This window comes from Mugil cephalus, chromosome 10 (assembly GCF_022458985.1).
Source record: "Mugil cephalus isolate CIBA_MC_2020 chromosome 10, CIBA_Mcephalus_1.1, whole genome shotgun sequence".
NCBI lineage: Eukaryota > Metazoa > Chordata > Actinopteri > Mugiliformes > Mugilidae > Mugil > Mugil cephalus.
The window spans coordinates 22335795-22355923 of NC_061779.1; positions in this window are offsets into that span (position 1 = coordinate 22335795).

Sequence of the window (20129 nt, forward strand, 5' to 3'; positions counted from 1 at the left end):
ACTGCAAAGCCACACTATGTCGTTCCTCAGCCTACACCAGACAGATGCTGCTCTCCATGGGATAATCCATAACAGTAAATGCAAAAAAGAATATTTTATGTTTTATATCATGTTCAAATTAAGCACGTGCTTCCTGTGTCACGCTGTTAACATTACAAGCCATTCCTTTTTGGAGCTCACGCCTTCGAACCCACTTGGTCTCAGTTTTAACCATGACATCATCTCCCTAAATATAGCTTTGCACTGGTACGTTTAACAAGACACAGAATCGTCAGTGGATATTTGGGAACATAATGTGTTTTAACACATGTGGGGTTATGTGACGACAAGCTTTCTTTGTGGTTTAACTCAGGTAAAACATATTGTGTTATTCTTTAGAGGGTATGTATGCTATCGAATGATGGACATGTTATTGAAGAATTGTTTGTGCTTCAATCCCCTAAAAGTTGAAGGGAAGAAAGGAGTTTTGTTTTTGCTCTTTCCACAATAGAGGATCAAAACGTACTATACTATATGTTTTCTAGAAACATTATTGTCAAAAAGAGAGCTGTGAAGAGACAGGAGTCAGTTCACTAAAATTCCAAGGAAATGTATTTTTCTCCAACCTCACATGTCACTAATGCATAGATAGTTTGGATGTTTTTTTCCAGATTTTGGGATTTGTCTATGATTTCTATCACTGCACAAATACAAAGTCTAGGTGAATGGAGTTGCGCTGCGCTCACAGTACTGGGAAATTTCAATTAGACGTTGCATTGCAAGAACCTTCTACTGAAAAAATAGAGCATTCTGTGGATTACTGTAATGAATGTGAACACTGTAAATCTGTCTTTGCAAAGCTGTGAATACTACAAACTAAATTCCATTCATTCAGCTCCATTTTGTTTTGTTGTGGAGGCAAAAATGATTTAATCTCAAAAACTAAATCTAAAGACATCTGGAAACCACCAGAGGAAATACATTTTAAGTTATTTAGGTGAACTTTATATAAATCCTGAAGCACCACAAAAACTCCCAGCTGGATCCAGGATCAATTACTGAACCCAAAGAAATGACCCAGAACGTGTGGCATACAATTTTATCCTTGGAGCAGGATATGTATAGAAAATTCTCATTTGCAGTGCGCTACAAGAAGAGTGTTATCTTCTTTTATAACAGAACAAATAGATTTTATTTTCGCTTTGGTCTTTTTAACACACGCAGCACCTAAACGCACATACACGTGTGCAGTACGTCAATATCCACCTTGCAGCTGTACTAAGTCAAGAGTATGAGATTGTCCAACCTACTGCGATTACCACTCCTGTTTTAGGGCGTGGAGCATCTGAATGCACCATCAAAGGATCTATAACAGAGATACAAAATAGTTCCCGTGTAACGTCTCCAACAGGTAGCAGGTAAGGAAGGACCTATCGATCCAACTGCCCCGCATCAATCATCACACATCAACGTAAGATTTTTTATTATTATTCTTATTATTATCATTTTTCTTTTTTACTTTTCCTCATCATTGCCTCATAATGAAAACTGCAGTAATAGCAAAGCATAACGCAAAGAACCAGTGACCCTTTTGGATTTAGCTGGGGTCGTGGGAGCCATCGCCTCTTTACTCGTCCCGGTAACCACAGCGTTATTACAAGGGCAAGTAAATCTGACGTGACGCCGAGGTGTCTGTCTATGAAATGATGACTCAGACTGAGGGGTGACAAAGCAGGTAGTTGGGAGAAGACTTTACATTTCCTGGTGCCCAAAACAAAGACTACAAATTAGACATACAGGGCATGTTACAGTCGGACACTCTCCCACTTGTTCAAATGCCTCCAATAAATTTTACAATCACTGCTCATTACAGGCCTGTGACGGAATATTCAGGAGCGCGCTGGGACCTAACAGAACAAAGTTAAACTGCAACCAGATGACTGATTTCAAACATTTGAGATGATAAATTCAGAAAATATGACATCTACAACAGAGCACGACTGAGTTGGAGTCACAACACAACCAGTTAGGAGTATTATAACAAGACTACAAGAAAAACTATTAACTCAATAACTAATTCTAATGAATTGCTTTAGATATATTGTCACGTGCGTTTAAGATAGATATTCACAGATAACTAACGTTTCATAGACTCCGTTCTTCAGTTTATACGTAGGCTAATTTAAAGAGACCCACAAGAGAATGAAATCCAGCACCACAAAACTCTGCACAGACGCAACTGCTCACATACACCGAACACTCATTACTAGACTAACGCAAAATGCAATTTAAAGGGTGATTTGGGTTTGACGTCATCCTCAAACACATTTCAGCCCGTGCAATTACCTTTCTCGGGATGAAGAAGAGAGGGAGGAAGCGGTGGTGGTGAAGGAGGCTGTTCGGTGTCTTTCTTAGCAGCGCATCGGCGCAAACCTCCGAAACTTGGGTAACCTTTCCTCTCCGGCGCACAGCTGGAGGTTCCAACAGCAACAACAGCAGCAGCAGCAGCAGCAAGAGCAGCAGGGCCCACGACTGACACACAAGTCACCACGTTTCGATCTTTGTTCTCGTTTTGGTTGCCACCGTTCCCTTCTGCAAGACAGAAAGACAAGACACGCGTGGCTGTGATTTAAAAAGTTAGTCAGCGAGCGTCTCGTGCAGGTTACGCGGACAGGAGAGAGATGCGATCCGAGATTTGAGGAGGGATGGGGAAGCTTACTGACCTACATGCGGGGGTTATCAGGGGGGCCCATGCCAACACAACTATTTCATAAACTATTTCAGGAAACTGTCCAGACGCACCAGGTGACACAAATACAATGCAGCAAGGACGCCATTTTTATGAGGTGCACCGGTAAGTTTCCACTTAGTCACATCCACACCCAGCTACGCCAGGCAAGTGTACGGGTCAGGGGTCACGGGGTTCATTAATCCGTCGTGCTGCTTCTGTTTACAGGCGTGTGTTTTTTCTCTGGCTTTCAGCTTTCATACGCCCCTGGTTTATCCTACGTTTCGGACTCTATGCTAATCTACAGGAACCCACAAAGAGGAAGAGAGCCGTTCCCGTTTTCCTGTCCCTGTAATTTTTCAGCCTCGCCAGGTCTCTACTCTGACCGTGGTTTGGGTCGCATGACACTTTCTCTTATATGATATTTTTTAATCTTGCTGACCCCACGTCATGAACTTTATTGTTTCTCTCCAGTTACATCTCTGGCAAGCCGTGACCAAAAGTCGACCAGTTTTCCTCATAGGCTGTAAGAGAGATTTTTATTATGCCATTTTCTGCTCCCTGAAGTACACGTTTTCCCTTCTGACAATATATTTTCTTGTCAGGGTTAAAGTTTACAACTGGCAGAGTAAAGGGAGGCCCATATTTCATGTTCTACGTCATTCGTGAATCGACTCCCTCCGTTTTAGGACTACACCTGACTGATATGTTGACATGAACGACAGATATGTTCAGTAAATTATGGTTATTCATTCTAATGGTCCCTTAAACTATGACTGGGTACCAGAAAAAAAACTTAACATAAAGTTGCGCCTGTTTTTCTTCTCGAGGCAACACTCAACACAGTCGTTTTTTCCACTTTTTACTCTGTCCTATAAAACAGGTGATGCTCAACTCTGGCTTTTATTTTCATCGATACGGTTACTTTGCCTGCGCAAGCCATTGAGAATCCACATAGAGCTTCGGAAGCCAGTTTCGACGTGCTGCAAACCTTAGGAGCTTTATTGATCGAGTTGTTAATCTGCAGAAATTTAGAATTGATAATTATTTGTTCGTCTTCCTCCGCGTCTAATCTGGTAGGTCAGGCCGGGAGGACGTGGTCGTGGTCGGTTCTCTGTGTTCTCTTTGAGGGGAGCGTTGACAGGGAACAGTGGTGGGCGATGCTTGAGGTGGATTAACTACTATTCACAAAACTGGGAGGGAGACACGTGTGCGTTTACAGAGAGAGGGAGAGAGTGTGTGCTAAAGTAGAGGCTGCGTGGATGCTCGCACGGAGGCCACACACACACACACACACGGAAAAACTACTCGGTCAGTGTATGAGGCAGGGATTGCAGCTGTTCCTTATTCCTCTCCATCTGCCAATTTGGGCTTCACCTCGTGTTAAAATGGCCTTGAAGGGGAATCCCTTGTGCACTTTGCTTACAGGTGTGTGTGCGTGCGATTGTGTGTGTTAGTTATCCACAATCGCGTGTGTACACACACACACACACACACACACACACACACACACACACACACACACACGACCCTCCACGTGCCAGTTGCAAGGGTCTCCCCGTGTTTACATTCTGCTCTACTGGGGCCCAGTGTCACTTGTTCAGTGTGGGACGGGGGTGGGGTTTGGGGCCGGGTGTTTGATTTCAAATAATGACTTTGTCTTACATGGCCCCAAGTTTTTGGGGCGGTCGACGTGTTTGTAAACGGGAAATAACAAAACAATATTGTTGAGGGGTCTGTTTGTGGACACTGAGGCACGCAAGAGTTTGAGCCAAACTTGGGTGCGACGTGGCTGCAATGCTTCGCGACAAATTCTAACAAAGAAGAAAACTGTTGACTAGGTGGGGGGAAATGACACACGTATAGGGCTTAAAAGCAACCATGACAAAAACGCCAGCGCTCTCGTAATGACGAAAACAAGAAGAGTAAATAATGTCAACAACAAATCAAACCAAAAATATGAGCAAAAAAAGGAAACAAGTCCTTTAAAAAAAAAAAAAAGCTTGTAAAATTCCACGAGTGGAGCCGTCTTCTGGTGTCGAGGTCTCGGCGCGGCGATTGCGCCCTCCGCAAATGCTTTTTGGGGTAAGGGCTTCCCAGATTAATAGTTATGAACAGCAAGCCCAGACCGCAAAAAGATTCGTGAAGGACATTATCTGCTGCTGCTGTTGCTGCCGCTGCCGCCGTCCGACGGAGACTCCGTGACACCAGGGTAGCCTGCTCTCTTCTCGCTTCCGTGAATTTATCTCCCCATCCCGGCTGGGTTGATTATATCTCCAGCCTTCGGCAACCCGAGGCGAGTGTGTCCCTTCAACATACACACACACACACTAAACACACACACACTAGGAGGAGAGGATGGAAGGAAGGAGGATAGAAAGGAAGATAGAAAGAGAAAGAAGGGGGGTCTCCGGATGCCAAGGCTGCTGCTGCTGCAGCCGAGAGCTGTCCAAGGTCCTTTCGCTCTGATTCCCCTCTCCTCCTCCAGTTTAAATTCTCCTCTATCTCCCCTCTCGCCTCTCCTCCCTCAACCATTCCTTTCTCCTCTCTCCCTCTGACTCTGCCTCATATTTTCTTCTCCTTGCTTTTCCTTTCTTTTTATCCAAACGCTCGGATGTGCAAAGCCCGTGTGATCACTGGGAGCTGTGCATCGATGCATTTTGTTGTCAGAGCTCTCTCTCTCGCTCGCTCTCTCTCCCTCGCTCTCTCTCTCGCTCTGTCTCTCTCCCCACCTCTCTCTGTGTTATATTCCCTGGTCTGTGGTGTGTCTTCCCTATAGTGAAGCGCTGGCGCTCTGCAGCCGCTCCAGAGCTCTGGGTGAGGAGGGAGCAAGGCTGTAAACTGCTGGCAATAAATAGAGAACAGGGAGGGATCTCATTGGAGCAAACCAAACCTCGTCATCAACCAATCGGTGTCGCGCTCATATAGGGACCCCCCTTTTTGAAAAAAAAAAGGGAAAGAAATGAAAAAAAGACGGCTAACCAAATTGTGATCTATACCAGAGAGTGTACACATGCTATATGCACTGATATAAGGATATAAGGATATGAGCATTTGATGCGTGAATCGATGTTTTCTATTTTTTTTTTCTACTATTTTCCGTTGGGCGTCAGCGAGGCTGCAAAGCTGACTGTTCTAAATGATTCATATCGTGATAAATGACACCAAATTATGATGATTGCCATAATAAGCAAGATATATGGCAGAGTCAGCAACAAGCGTCATGAGAAGATGGCCAGTGCAAACACTAGGCGAAAAAAATTACATTAATAAATGACAACTGCATGTCGAGCAAGTGTGGGAAGCTTTGCGCGGTCCTCCACATCGCATCACAACACAGCAAGAATCATCTGAGGCGACTCATGGTCACCTATAGAGTTCACCGGAGGGTACCACTGCAAAAAACGGAACGGGGGGGTCGAGCTGCAAATTCAGTCTCGGAGCCACGATGGTTCAGTCATTTCCAACTGTTTTTAATGTTGAGCCCAAAACAAGAATGGCAAACACATCCCCACCTCGACGCACTGCAACAAGTTTACAGCTTATACAGCAAACTTCAGAAAACAACAGCGCGTCGCTGAGAGTCAATTCAAGAGTTAAAGAGTTAATCACGACCGTAAACGACTCATTCTCACACAGACTTTAGTCTTTAATATCTTTGTAAGATTAGCAAAAGAGAGAATCAGATGAAAAGGAAGAACTTACCTCGTGTTCCTGAAAACTGCCCCATTAGTTTTTCAGAAGCCGTTGCAATACCCCACTAACCCTAACCCCCCCCCCCACCCCACCCCAAACACGCTTCAGAAAGCCCACCATGCAAGTTACTGTACCAAGGTGGGGGCCGGGTCACGATCTGGTTCCGGCTCCGAACTAACATACCACCCCACAGCATCCCCTTCTTCCCCTCCTCCTCTCCCTTTCTCACCCTCTCTCTGTCTCTCTCCCCCTCTCCCTCTCTCTATCTCTCTCTCTCTCTCTCACCATCCACACCGCCCCACTATCACTGATCAAACTCGTCTGCATTCAAGTTGGCTGCCAGCATGCCAGCAAGCAGCAGGGCTCACACCAAAAACAAGCTTAGGGGAAAATATTTGAACAGAACAGAGGGGACGTGGAGGGTTAGGGAAATGGTTAATGGGAAGCCCGCACAAGACCCCAGAACCCCCCTCCCATGCCCCTCGCCCCAAGCCTTCCCTCCCGGTGTGGGTACACACACACACACACACACACACACACACACACACACACGCACACACACACACACATTTTTTTTTTTATTGGGTGGTCTTTTCATTTGCAACCCAGTCAGTCACGATTCTCCCCCACCGTCTGCACTGCACAGTGACTGCCTCTCCTGACGCAGCCAACGCGCACATTACTCACTTTAGCAGTCACGACTCGAGAATCCGTGTTGTTTCCACCGAAATTACACGCTCGGTATTGAATTATTGAGTAAGATCCGGTCCCTCGAGTCTGTATTTGCTGGTTTTGACCGACGACGAATTACAGAGCTGCTGTTTTTTTGTGTGTGTGTTTGGAGAGGAGAACAATGTATCGCAGGTGCAAACGGGATTTTGAATGACATAGACAGGTGGTTGATGTGTTTTGTGTATGTTTTTTATATATATCCACGGCAGCCAGAGATTTTTTTTTCCAAAGTCGTGCACAGACTGGAAATTGTTGTGCGCGCTTCTTGTGTCCCAGTCGGGCTGCAGGACTGTGCATACGTCTGTAGCCTGACCATCGTCTTTCCGTTCCGGGTCGCCAATTCAACCCCGACACCCCTTAAACTGAAAGGGTGATTCCTACAAACTTGTTCTTGGAGTAGATGCCGTAATACAGCAAGCTCCGTTCGCCTCATGTGTTCCTTCCTCTCGGTAGGACGCAAAGTTATGGTGAGGAGTGCTATTCGAGCCAAAAACACACTACTTTTTCGAAGGCGCACAGGAAACAAGTCACCGCCTAAGTCAGTTTTAACGCCACTGCATCATCGCTTCTCTTTAACGCTGGATTGCTACAGAAATCAGTCGTTTTTCTTCACGAGTTGGTCTGGCACGGGAGGAAATGACGGGACTGACGTGAGCAGAAGAAGAGCTGATCCAAGTCGGTACAGCTGCTCCCTCCTTCCCCCCCAATCTATCCATTTCTCCGTCTGTCTGTCTGCCTATGGCGTCCAGATGAAGCCGTTCAAACTATACCGGCGGGAAAAAACAGCTCAGCTACAGCATTTTTTTCTGGTGCCAAATGACTCCGATCAGTGGGTGCAGGCAAGATAAAGGAGGCGGGGGCTCTTCAGCATTGTCGCTTCAGGAAAGAGAATTGGCTAAAGATGATGCTGGCTTACAAACAGGAGTAAATAAAGCTTTTGGCTATCAGGAGCAACACCAACCGGCTCCGCACACACACACAAATGCATACAAACACGCACAGGCAAACACGCCAGCAACAGCCCACTACTGCCACTTGGTGTGGTTTCAGCACCATTGCTGCTGGACAGCTCCCGGGTTTCCCCATGCGGTGCGCCTGGTCTCTGCTGCAGCAACAGCTCCTTCACTTCACTTCATTCCACTCCTCTCCTCTCCTTTCCTCTGCTCTTCCTCCTCCTCCTCCACCGCGGCTTTTCTGTCAGTATGACTCCTCTTAAAAACAAGAAAACGGAGGGAAAGGCGTCCTTAAGCGCTCATCAGAGAAGGGTTCCCCTCGCTCTCGCGGTTAAGCATAGAGATGGGAGGGGAAAAAAAATAAATATGTGATAGAGACTCAACAGCGCCAACAGACAAAGGGAGTTTTTGCACTAGCTTATTTACTAAAAGGGGTGATTCCTACTCTGCAGGAAGGGTTGCTTCGGCTCAGACAAACATGGCTCGTAAAGCATGCCAATAAAATCCATGCTTACGACCCTCCCGGTCATAAGCGTGGATTGTATTGGCATAAAATCAAGTGATTTCGTGTGCATGACACAGAGAGTGAGGTTGAATTGGGAGAGGATAAACGGCGCAGGCACTCGACGGCATGCACTACTAAAATACATTTTTTAAGTACACGGAATCAAACATTGCATGTGCAAATTGTCTCACTCACCGTGGTGCAGGTGCGTCCTCGTCCTAAACTGCAGAAAGAGAAACACAGGGATAGATTGAGATTTTAGTGGAAAGTCGCAACAAGAGTCTGGGAGAAATGCAACAGATTAAGTCTTCCAATTGTTATTATGCGGGCTTACAGTGGCACGTCCAAGTTTGCTCAGGATCGCCTCCTTTTTATACAAGTGATACCCGTCTGTCTATTTCTGGCGCACAATCAAAACTATGATGCTATTTTTAGGTCAGCTCGAGGAAGGGGGAAAAACACTCACAAAAGGCATCGCTTAGGATCGTTACGTGAAGAGCATGTAATGTAAATTAATTTTGCTTCTCCAACTCTGCACAAGACCCCCGATTCCCCTCCGTTGCATCATTGCAGTGATTTTTTTTTTTTTTTTTGGGAACCCAGTGTGCTTTCAACAGCACCACCTCGTCCTTCTTATCCTAAAAACACGCTACTTTCCCCCTTAAGAACTCAGAGCTGGAACTCGCCGACATGCTGCCATTATCTCCGCCAATATTTGATGTCTTGTCGCCCTCTTCAGAAGCTTCTCGTCCCAGTGTCACTTCAGCAGCTGAAACTCATGAACGCTAAATAGGTCCAAATGCTGATGAACACGGACTCCCCGGCGCTCCCTGAGGGACTTTCTTTTTTCTCTCTCTCTCTTTTAGTCGACGGAGAACTGTAAAATTTAGTAATTAAGCTTTGCTGACGAAAAGAGGAAAAATAATAAATAAAAAGCCTTTTTTTTTTGAGGGGCTGCGTCAGTTACTAGGCATTGACGTCACGTTCAGATTCTCTCACTTTACAGCCCGTAGAGCCTGATTAAAGGCTGTCTCTCTGTGATCAGCTCTCCGCAAATGTGCCATGGAAAAAGCGATTGACAAAACAGGAAAATATACGGGTGGATAATGTGCTGTGGACTTGTGGAAACTGCAGATTTGGAGTAGGTTATCTCCTGGTAAAAACCCTCCTCTAACGCTGGAGCATCTGGGTTTCCAGCCAGCCCTCCTTTCCCCTCCCTCCCACCCTCGCTCTCCCTCCTCCCTCCTCCCTCGTCTCTATATATCCCCCCACCAAGTGTTGGTGCTGTTTTGGTCTTGGAGAATTTATATCCCACCGTCCAGTGCATTTGGCGGGCACAATGCCGTGTCTCTAAGCAGAGGGAGAGCAAAACGCGGCGAGCTGAGCCCGCTGCCTCCACCATCGCCTCCTATATTCACCGGTCGTGCACACGCCAAACCCCGATCACCCACGGAATAGGCCCGCAGGGTGCGCACACTTCTGCTAAGGCGCACAAATAAGCCTACCTCAACAGTATGCTCTGTCTCTCACCCTACCGTCCCCCAATATAACCCCTTTACTGTAAACCATCTCAACGCACCCCACGCCGTCCTGCTCTCGCGCGGACATTCTCAGACTGTGCGCAGTGGGATGGGGTGTGCTAAGGTTTAGAAACCGAGGTAGTGATTATCTACTGAGTGGCAGCTACCTAGAAAAGTCGGCTCTGAGAAGGGAAAAGGGCTGCGCCCGTCGCATCGGTTTGTGCTATTTTTATCCCTGCCTGTAGGCCAACTGTATGTCCGTGACTGCTGGCGAGTGCATGTATAGGGGCACACTCAGAGAGCAGACTGTAGATGTCCTCTACACTAAGATAATAATAAGCTACCCCGATAAAAAGAAAAAAATAATAGTTTTGAGCTGTTGGTATTTTGATGTCTGTTGCTGACTCCCTCTCTTTTTTTCTTCATAAAATCACACAACTGGACAAAATGAATCCAAAGTTCCCATCTAAGCCACGCACACACACAAAACTTCACCACAAGCCACGCTACATATACTGACACGCAATTCTCTGTAGTCCACATAATTCAATCAAAGAGGATGCAGTATCAATGGGAGATGCAGCCGAGGTTTTTCGGGGCAGTACACAAAGATCACCGCGTGGCGTCGACAAACTCAGTCAGCGATCCCCCTTCTATCCACGCCCCCAGCCCCCCTACACCCCTAATAAAAAAGTATGCACTCGCGATTCCACCAAGTTGTAAGCCAGGTCTTTTATTTCTTTTGTGAAGCCTGTGTCAGACTTCTCTTAAGAAAAGGACACAGCACGCGACACAGATGCCGTTGTCACTAATAAGTAATCGCATGGGGCGTGTCTTTATTTTTCTTTTTACTTTTTTTTTGTTTACTTAAAATCAAGATGGACATTCCCAGCCACCTACACTAAATGTAAATTGCCCCTGAGGCTATGGGAACGTTTCGTTCACACAAGTTTATTCGATTGTTAGCCATTCAGTAACGCATGTGCTTTCACCCAGGTTCACCTTGTAAGACAACGAAAACAAGGACTGGGCCAGAACCGCAAATAATCCCCTTCACCACTAGAAGAACAATGAGTACTGCAACAGATGGCGTGGCCTTCTGAATCCACAGAAGAATAGTAGCAACATCTATATATATATATATATATATATATATATATATATATATTAACAAGCCTATTTTTGCTTGGGTATTTTTTCTGTTGGCAGCACTTTATACCAAGTTAATTTAACATATCTGCATCCCACTTTTAAACAGTAACAGTATGCGCCACCACAGCACCGATAGTCACATTTAGTTTAGTGACATGAACGCATTGGACATTTATACTGAACAAAATTTTAAATGTGCTGTCCTCATTTGTCAAATTGTACAATTTCTCAGAGACTACAACTGATTCCAGCGTCATCTAAGCTACACGCTTAAATGCAAGTTGCAGTCAGAGGACATACAGGATTTGGAAATGCAGTCACATTAATTGATAACAAAAGAGAACGCGTGACTCTGAGGTAAAAGGCAACAGGTGATGACTGTTGCAAGCCCGCTGCAGAAAGTTGTTTGTAAGTACATGAAGTGCTGAGTTTTGTCTGGAATAAATATACAGTATATGATTGAAAGTCTGTATTCCTCTATGCGTGTCTCTGTGGAAGGATGAGTGTTTTGGATATAGGCTACAGTAAAATACAGATGGGAAGAGACGTAGGTAAGAAAAAATAAATAGTGCTCCCTCTCTCCGTCTCTTAGTTGTTACTAGGCATCTGAGCAGAGCAGCCAGCCTAAAGCAGAGGATCCCCAACAACACGTGAACACTCCTACGCAGTACCGCAGCCCGCTCTCTTTGAGTGTCTGCAAAATCCCGTCCACTGGCACTATGCACGCACACACACACAATCAAAGAACTCGGAATACAGTCCCACTGCTATGTTAGTGTGCTATTTCGATCCGTCCTCCCAAGTTAGCGGCGTTTACATGCGCAGACAAAGTCGCTGGGTAATTATGATTAACAAGAATGCATGCAAAATGTATGCTCTCGCCTTAAATTACTTCTATCTCGATTTAACGTCCTGTCAGAAATATCTAGAGACAGCGGGCAACCACATCTTGGACGGCATTTCCCCGCTACTAGACAGAGATCTTCAGATCAACCGGTAATCACCGGGGTTCAAAGTGCCAAAATATCTAGGCATGGTCTACCCGCAAACTTCCCTGACTACAACTGAGTCTGGGTCGTGATTCGCGCCACCTACAAAAATAGTCACTTACCTTTCTGATTTAGAATTGTTTCTCTCTCTTTTTAAAACTCTTTTACAGAAAGGATTTGTGCAGGCTGAGACGGAACGAGACATCGTTCCTGTCTTTCCTGCGTCAGGATGGAGAAAGCAGGTCAGTCCGATGTGCGCTGTCTCCCTGCTCTGTTGGAGAGTGAGATATTTGGTGTTGCCATTCAGGATTCAGGGAGCCTGCTTAGAAGAAATGTGGACTGATGGGGTGCTGGTGGTGTCGGTGGGAGGGGGTGAGGCATTTGGGAGTATAAAGGTGGTGGTGGTGGCTGAAAGGGATAGGAAGAGAGTGGAGTTACAAATGTGAGCCTGCTGATAGAAAGAGCCCGCCAAATCAGAGGGACTTTACGCATTTGGGGAGGCGCGCCACACGATTCACCTCTCAGCACTCTCTCTCTCTCTCTCTCTCTCTCTCTCTCTCTCTCTCTCTTTCTATACCTCGTTCACTGTCTGTGTGCGTGTGTCTGCGTGTGTGTGTGTGTGAATGACTTCGCGACAGAGACGGAAAGCATGAATGGGACAGGGGAAGCGCGTCTGAAAGTCCACGTTATTATTGAAATTCACACAAAAAAAGGTATGGGAGGAGAGCAACATTCGTGTCACAACACAGAGAAGGGCTTTGGGTGTCTCGACGACGACATCTGCAATCATTTCCCTCTTCGCTCTGTTATCTCCATCTCGGCGTGTTTCTCTCAGTCTCTCTCTCTCTGGTCCTCTTCTCCAGCAGTGTGCTATTGACCTGCATTGACGTCATTGCGTCATTAGGTATCCCTTAGAAACACTGACTTTCAAAAATAGTATCAAATTAATTCAGCTGGCAAGAAGAGAGGGGTGGAGCTTGTGAGTGTTTGGGGTTGGGGCGTTTGGGGTGACGGGGATTTGTGGGTAGCTGCGGAGGAGATGTGGTAGCACGTTTCGTTCCGTGATTATTTTTTACTCCCATTTGCCACCATGTCCAAGCTTGTTGAAGTGGACCAGACACATCGATGTCTGCGGCCTAAACACTTCGTGCTCAACGTGGAGACCCACTGCAGGGAGCAACACAAAAATAACTCAAACTGAATTTGACATAAGCATGTTAGTCATCGTTGCCAAGCATAAACAACGAGCATGATAAACCTAACAGTGATTAAGGCAATGGTAAAAAAAAAAAAAAAAAAAGAATAAATAAAAAAAAGGTTAAGTCACAGCTTTAGTAAGGAGGTCAAACGGGTCAAAATGGGTTTGTCTCTCTTTCTGTCTCTTTAGCTCTTGTAGTCTAAAAATATCCTCCAGTCTTCAGCTGACTGTGTTAAAAACCTTTTCCACGTTTAACCTGAAACCAAGGGAACCATCAGACCAGGCAGACCGACAGAGACTGGCTGCAATACTTCTCTTCTTGGCATACCCAGAAAAACATGTTTTAGGGGTTTCCAGTTACAGCAGACATGTGGTGGCCACAATTTGATTCTCACAAATACACAGAGAAATATAGAACCCAGGGTTGTTCTTAAATCAACATTGGGACAGGTTGTGGGCTATGCTGTCAGCGTTACCGGTGGAGCCATTAAAATCAAGTTTGAGCATTATTACGTTTGCACGTAGAAGCGGAATAACCAAAGAAATAGTTGTATTACTTTCAGGTAACAACAGTTCAATTTGATAGGTCACTGTGGAGACAGTGGATTAGGATTAGCCTACAGGAGCTGTCTATGGTGCTGAAATGTCATTTCAAGATGGAAAACCCTTAAGATTTTTCCTTTTTTATACATTAAGTCCACATTCTAACTAATTCACCCACTGTCCTGCTTAAATTTTTGCAAGAGCTGCTTTAGTGAAACTGATTAACTGATATTATTTTGGCAGACCGCTGACTCATGTGCAGCCAAAGGAAAATATCGTGACTGACAATAATGAGCTGATGAAATGTGAAATGTGGCAAATAGCTCACTGTTCACATGTTGTGTTATAGATACTCATGCAGCTTTATACCCATACACCGCAAAAACAACAATAACAACAACAACAAATTAAAGATTTAAGAATGGAATGTTGTCAGGCTACATTCAGGTAAAATAAACAAACAAGTAAAACAAACACACAGAGTTTTTAGCTGCAGTCATCAAATCTAACTTGCACTTTAGCTCAATCATGGCAAATTAAACTGCAACTACATAAAATACGTGTACAAATAAATGTACAAATACATGTTTTTAATGTCTTATATTATTCACAAATGTTGATGCATGTAACATTATGAGGAAGACAACACTTCAGCCACGAACACTATCATGAGAACAATCATTAGAACTTACCTCCTGCTGACAGACCTTTGGAGCTCTGAGGAGTGCTATCCTGGTCGGACTCCTGATGCACCTGTTGACTTGAAAGCAAAATCCACTTTTCCAGCGTTTATTATTTTCCACTTGATATTCTTCTGTCTTTTGGTAGTTATTTCACTTAATGTAAAGGAACAACCTTTGGGCCTCTTCACAAGTGAGGGAGACTCTGCTTGAATGTGTGATATAGAAGAGAAGTGGAGTGAAGGAGATATATACAGAGAGGGAGGGAGAAAGAGTGTGTCAAAATACTACATCATTAGGACTGAATTAGGCCTCATGATTCATCCTCTTGAATTGAGAAGCACACATTTCAAATATCGTAGGAGGATCCACCTCACGTCTGGGAGCCATTTAGCACTGCACCTTTCACTTCACCTTATTGCTGTGAGATTTCTGCAACAAATATCCTAAAAATGGGGTGTGAGCGCTGTTTGGGAGGAGGTAGCATAGTGTGTGGTGAAAAAATAAGAAGAAGGATTTGTCTGTCTATGCTCACACACATGAATTTGCCACTAACGTGTTCAGATTACTTCAGAGGGGAGAAAAAATGAGATTGAAAATTCTTCACTGGGGCTTAATCCAACCTCAAGGCCCGTTGAAGCCTCCGAGAAACGCCTTGCTCTGGAGATTCAGGAGTTGCATCTGACCTCTGACCTGTGTGGGAATGAGCCGAAAAGATTTCTCACAGACGTCAATAAAAACTTCCCAAAGAAACGAGAGAAGAATAAGACTATACATAAGCAAGGATTGTTGCAGGTACAGGGCGTGGGACTCAGATGTGTGATCACAGGACACGGTGGGGAACCCACATGGGGGGAAATGTATCACATAAGACGTCAGCAGTGGAAGTCACGCAGCATTCAGGGGTCAGTGCCAAGGCTGATGACAGAGTTAGAGAGACAGAGAGAGATCCTGGGTGTGACTAAGACACTCCAACCATGGAAAAACAGTGTGCTGTCCTTTCCTCCTCCATAATAACATAAACACACCAGGCAGGCTGTTTGAGAGGAAACGTTGATAACAAAATGAAAATATCATCTCTCTCTCTAGGGCCTATTGAGCCCCCACCCTCCGCCTCGTCCCTTTTTTAGCTTGTCAATACAATAATAATATCTTCCAAAACATTTGCCTTTGGTGTACGATGGCCCCCGTGGCTCGTGTGTATGTGCATGTGCGGTTGTTGTATACACACAGGTCCTTTTAATTTGTTTGATGTCCCCTCCCATTTGCCTTGTGGCTTTCCATTCTGACTTGTAGGCTGCATCTTTCTAGGAAACAGTGCCCCGGACAACGAAGGCAAGCGCACACGCTGAAAACAGAGGGGTTCAAGGTATCCTTCAACAGGATGATGAATTTATTCAAACATTACAATCAAAGGAATCCCAGGGGTGGGTGCTGTGTAGTGATGTGTTGTTTTTGTGTGTGTTACTGGGTTTGAACTTTGATTTTCATAGTTGTTTTGTGGTGTAGGTTCACATAAATATAAAAAGAAACCCCAACAGTTAAATTATAAATTGAAATAACAAACATAACATAAATATAAATAGGGCTAAAAAACAGACAAGAAGAGGAGAAGAAGGTTTAAGTAGTAGATAACGACCAAATAATTCAAACTAAAACTGTACAAAAAACAAAACATTTTTTTTTTTTAAATGAAAAAAAAATGAAAAAACAGTGGTTTGTAGTCTGTAGGAACCATTGTCATACTCACTGTGTAGAACCATTTTTGTTGAGAGTGTGTACAGAGGGATGGCTGGCCAGGTTTTGTTTGAATTTCAAGCCCAGATTAAGGAACCCTGCGCCCTTTCCTCCCTCCCCTACCCTCCACCTATTTATTTTTCCATCTCTCCTGCCTAAATGATGTCAATGGAAGCAGAGCTATAGTGCTATTTATAGTACACCCCCACCACACATAAACACACAATCCCGAGACACACACACACACACAACACGAAGCATCACGCGTGTGTGTGTGCACTGTAGACTATGTGTTTGTTCTCCATGCTTGGTTATTGCCCGTGCAGCCGTACTTCCCTCCGCAGGAGAGGAAAGAAAAAACGGGGAGAGGAAAAAAAAAGCCATTGAGAGGGAACGTGCGCCCCCTGCGTTCTTATTCTTCTTTTGCCGCTGCTCTTCATTCACTCATTTCGTGCAGCAGTCGTTCATTCATTCATTCATTCATCCCTTTCCCACTCACTCATTCACACAATTCTTCCCGCAGAGCCTTTGAATGGACGGACAAATAGATTGAAAGCCACCACTTCTGCTGGTGCTGCTATTCTAGTTGTTTTTTGGATTTTTTTGTTTTGTTTTTCTTTTCTATACAGTTGGAATCATCAATTTGTGCGCGTGCACGCAGGTGAACGCGCACGGTCGCGCGTGTGTGCGTGTGGATGAATGCTGGGGTAAATCTAACATGTTACGACGCACGGGACAACAGAGTACACAGTGTTCCCTGGGTATGAGTTTTGGGAGCTGTATGCACAGACCAAACTCACTCTCCTCTCTCTCTCTCTCTCTCTCTCTCTCTCTCTCTCTCTCTCTCTCTCTCTCTCTCTCTCTCTGTTCTGTCTCTTGACATTCACATGCTAGATTACGTAACTCAATTGGGGTGGGGTGTGTGTATGTGGTGGTGAGGGGTATTTAAAGTATCCTTCCTTCACAAATAAATACACGGTTTGCTGCACAAGCGTCTTCGATTGAGAAGAACTCATGAGTTATGCTTTTTTAGACTACCTTCTATTTCTGAAAGGCGGTCGTGATAAAAATAAACCACCACCGCCCCCACCCCTCCTCTTGGTAAAAGAAAAATAAATAAAGTAAAATAAAAATGCTCCAACCCTTCCACTCAGAAAATCTGAATTTCAAACCCGTCCTTCTTTGACGAAGTCGGGCGGACACCCATCCAGAAAACCGCAGCTGATGCGGCTGATCATCGTTTAAGGTTTATTGGCAGTTTGGGTTAAAGCGGAGATTTCGGGGATCTCTGGGGGAGGGTGGCAGCCACCACAGAGAAATGTGTTAAATCACCTCGTTTGACTCCCATAAACCCTTGCTACTTCTCTTCATATATTTTAAAATATCCCTGATTAAAGTGCTTATTATTCGCCTCCATTGCCTTTAAAGGATAAAACAGCGGAAAATGCAAATTGAAAAAGCAAATATGTATAAAAATGAATATAATAGATTTATTTGTTTATTTACGGCTCGGTGTGCATTTAATTCATGGCATCAGAGAGAAAGACTGGTTATATTTATAGACGAACTGTGTACTTCCAGAGCGGTCACACGTGCAGCAGCCGCTTCCTTGCACTCCTGCTGAAGTTGACATGTTAACACTCACTGGCTGCTATATTTAGCCCAGCCTCACAGTGCTGTTACTATTCCCAGCATTGTACATGAGGGGGCGGCCGCGGTGCGGGCTTTTTTCTCTCTCTCTCTCTCTCTCTCTCTCTCTCTCTCTCTCTCTCCCTCCTTCTCTCTCTCTTGTAAAAGGGAAGAAAAGTTTCCTTTTCACAACTGATTTATTTTTGCACGTACATTCCGGCCTGTTATCTGCCACTGACACCTTATTAGTTCAGGGACGCTGCAGTTAAGGTTGTCACGATTTTACGAATGAAGGGCGATGAGGATAGAGAGAGAGAGAGAGAGAGAGTGAGAGAGAGAGATCTGTGATTGGTGAACTGAACTGAAGTGTCCTTGAGCAAAACACTGATGTCTGCTGTTGACATTTGAAAGAATCTTGTCAAACTCTTCTAACTCTTCTATAAAACCATTCAACATTCAACATGTATGTTGTCATGCTCCAATCAAGTGCTGCTGCTATTCTCATTAAGTTAAACAGCAAAAAAGAAATAAAAAATTAAAAAAAAAAAAAAGAAACGTGTTTGCCTTGGATGTGGTTTAATGCAGTTCGAGCCTTGTCTGCCTTCAGCACCAAGGACAGCCCCCCTTAGACCTGATCAACACAAGTAGAAGTGTCCAGAACCATGGACAGCTCCGCTCTGAAACGGCCGTTGCGGGAGGGTGGTCCAGTGCTGGAAGATCCGGTGCCTACCTTCAACTTTTCATTTGGCGTGAGCCTTTAATTATTGCCCAACCCACCTCTGCTGCCACTCTTCAACGTCTCTGAAAGTCAGACTGGACACAGGGGTGATAAGATATAGCTGCACATCCCTGCAAAAGCTTTTGGAATCTGAACTTGGCCTGTAAGCGTGTCATTAAAGCAAAGCATGTATTGCATTCAAATAGAAAGGCATTAGTCTGCCATTAAATTCCCAGGTTTGTGTGGTACATTTCAAGACACCAATCCAGTTGTTGTGATGTTGTTTTTCAATCAAAGCAGCAGCAGCGAGACCATCAGTTACAGTAAATTTGAGTGAAACCCCTGGCGGGGGTAGAGTGAAGGTCCTGTCCCCCCACCCCCACCCCAATAGCTGTTAATAAAGTGAGGAAACCCATCGAGTTCCACCAAGTGCTTCAGGACTATTGATTTACCTTCACTTCTACTCTCACATGGGCTCGTACAGTCGCTCCTTCCTTCTTTCTTTCTCTCTCCGAGGGTCGTCTTCGCTTCTTCTCCCGCTGCTGCCGCCCACTCCTCCTCCACCACTTGATTATTTTCAGCACCGCCATTCGTGTGTGCGTGCGCGCACGCAAATGGATGTGCCAGGCATTTGCTGGCTGGCTGACTGGCAGGCTGGTTTGGGAAATACCTGGTCACGATCAATGAGGGGAAGGGTTTATCCTGGTCTCCAAGCGCCCCCTTCTGTTCTGAAACGAAAACTTAAATTTAGACCATAAACGTATCACGGTGTTTGTGCCAAAATCTGTAGACTACAGTGTGAAGCGAAAATGGACCATAATCCTGCAATTCTGAGAGTTCGCACTAATAAAAGGGGAGGGGAAAATGATACGCCGCACGTCCAATTTTAAGACCCAGACACTGAATGACAAAATATATTATGACTGTTTACGCAAAAATCCTGCAACCATCTCATTTGTGATGCGTTGCAAATCGTTTCAGCACAACACTTAGTAGCCTAATAAATCATCTGACCAGCACATTCGACTTAATTCGACTTTTCTCTGGCTCATGAAAAGGAGGAGGAGGGTTGATTGAAGGATTGATGAACCCCTCTCGTCTGTGCATTCCGCGCCCGGGTCGGAATATTCCTCTGTGCGCCTTAACCTGAGCAGAAATGCAAAGAGAGACAAAAGGACATCATGAAAGCTTTAAGTGACTCGTTCGTGCTGGATAAAAATAGATCTGGTTGCTTCGAGAGGAAAACCCTGGGCTGGATCGCCCTCTAGAGGGGACACTCTGCCAAAGAAAGAGACGATGAGTGGACTATCTGCTTTTGTCTTAACGTTTATTTTCTGTAGTAAATATGCTGAAATCAGTCGTAGCACATC